We start from the raw sequence: 2,625 nt of genomic DNA, 5'->3' as shown, positions 1-2,625 counted from the left end.
TATATACATTTCCAAAGTGTTTGCCTTTGATATTTAAACAATATGCGCTATTTTAACGGCTGGGAATTCAACAGATATTAAAGACAAACGTAAATATAGAAGGTAATAAATCTAATTTTAGAAAAACACATGAGTGTATGAATTGCAACGCTTCACACCAGATTATTCGTACTTTTTATAGAGAGCTAACGCACATCAAAAAGAACGCGGACGAAAGAGCCGTAATTCGTGCCCTCATGAATTTTTTCTAAGATGAAATTCCTTATTTCTTAAGGTAGCTCCAACCTCATGTGACTTATCAATAATAATGGTTGGAAGTGGAAAAACTATTAATTTCCACTTTATATAGTTAAATCCAATTAATAAACAAAGAAAATGAGTATGTTGCCACCTTTTTAAAGATGCTAGACATACAAAAACAGAAGTGTAGGTCAACTCTAGAAAATCACACGTTTTCGTAAAACAGAATATAAAGATAAATAAAAACTTGTTGAAATGACAAATATTCGTATACTTGTATCAAGTATCAATGAATTGTGGATAATATGATAGACATGCAGAGGCGATACCAGCATAGGAGTTATTGCCCTTGGCATTATGTTGCAATGAATGCAAACTAGTTTTCATGTATGTGAGAGTCAGTGTGAACGTTTTGTATTGTACAGGTGGTAATTATTAGCCGAGTTGCAACGAAGTTGAACTCTGCTATTGGTTTGGTGAGGCGGGCGGGCGGTTGGGCGTCAACAATTGGTTTCCGGATGATAACTCGAAAAGTTTGCAATCTAATCAAATGAAACTTTGATATATTGTTGGGTACCAGGTAAGGAAGACCCCTATTGATTTTGGAAAAAATGGTCAAAGGTCAAGGTCACAGTGACCGAAAATAGAATGAAAATTTCAGAAAGATTTGGTTTCCGAATGATAACTCAGAAAGTTTAAATCGGAATCAAATAAAACTTTGATATATTGTTGGGTACCAGGTAAGGAAGACCCCTATTGATTTTGGAGGAACAAAGGTCAAGGTCACAGTGACCGAATACAGAATGAAAATTTCAGAAAAATTTGGTTTCCGGGTGATAACTCAGACATTTTAAATCCGAATCAAATGATACATAAAGATATTGTTGTGTACCAGGTAAGGAAGACCCCTATTGATTTTGGAGAAAATAGGTCAAAAGTCATGGTCACAGTGACCGAAAATAGATTTTAAATTCCAAAAAACAATTGGTTTCCGGAGGATAACTCGAAAATTTTTAATTTGAATCAAATGAAACTTTGATATATTGTTGGATACCAACAAAGCAAGGCCCCTATTGATTTTGGAGGGAAAATGTCAAGGTCACAGTGACAGAAAATAGATTGAAGACTTCAGACAAATATGGTTTCTGGACAGTAACTCGAAAAGTTTAAAACTGAAATTAGTTCTTCACAATTATAAATATGCCACATCATTCCTGACTTTACAATGTATCCCATGCAACTCGGCTCATGCACCCCTGTGTGCATATATATATATATATATATATATATATATATATATATATATATATTATATATATTTTTAGTTCAACTTTACGTTTGATTGACTAGTGGTCTGAGTTCATAATACTGCGGACCAATGAATTTTACCGAATACTAATTAATTATGCATGTGTTACTAACCCGTGCACTATATAAAGTTATAAACCCCGCTAAAATCCGCTCTCTAAGCCTTGTACCAATACGGTTATATTGGACAGTCCTTGGTAACATATCGATTCACTCGATGTAACGTAAATATATTTTTCATTTATAATACTGGATGCCTGGTAAGATTTACATTTACCTTGTAATTCATTTACTAGTTAAATATATGTAATTATACTGGCAGTCGTATTAATATTAGGATCATCGTTTATCATAAATGTTTTAATGTCTGTTAGTTTACGTCTTGAGTTTTATGTATGTCTATTGTCTTGTGTGCATGTTTGTGAGTATGCTTTCATATTTTTTCCCTTCTATTGAAATAAAATAATTGTCTGAGACCGACCCAGTTTTGTGTTGTTTGCAACAAAACAGCGACCCTGCGATATGTTATTGCCTATTTCTTATATATAATTAATTTTCATTATTCATTTATTAGATTACTCTTTAATAGTAAATTCGAACCAAGGCGATATAATTGCCAGTGATTATCAATAAATGATTACCTATGGAAAATATCTACTTTCACAATCAATATTTTAACATTTAAAAATAAAATTATCCATAAAATTCCTTTGAAAAATATATATTTCTATCATGTGAGAGTTTAATTTAATAAAGGTTTTTGCAAAACCCTTTGGCATCACATGAGGATCGATCTAACTGAAATATTTTTCCTGTGTTGGATAAATGTTTTCCATATGTCATATAAATTCATATGTCTTTTCTGTGTCAGATTTTTCCTGCATCACATAAACGACTTCCAGACACCTAACCTGAAAACGTAACGTGTGAATGTGAAATTGAAAACTGACACACAGTATCAATCTAGGCCACTGACGATTAATTTCCATGGGGGATATATATACCAGAATGAGTGAGCCTCATGGCGTTTTGGATAGAGTTGCTGCCCTTTTCTCATGTAAATCAGAAATGCATGTA

Source organism: Ostrea edulis, chromosome 3 (assembly GCF_947568905.1).
Source record: "Ostrea edulis chromosome 3, xbOstEdul1.1, whole genome shotgun sequence".
Classification (NCBI taxonomy): Eukaryota; Metazoa; Mollusca; class Bivalvia; order Ostreida; family Ostreidae; genus Ostrea; species Ostrea edulis.
This window is presented reverse-complemented; position numbering follows the sequence as displayed.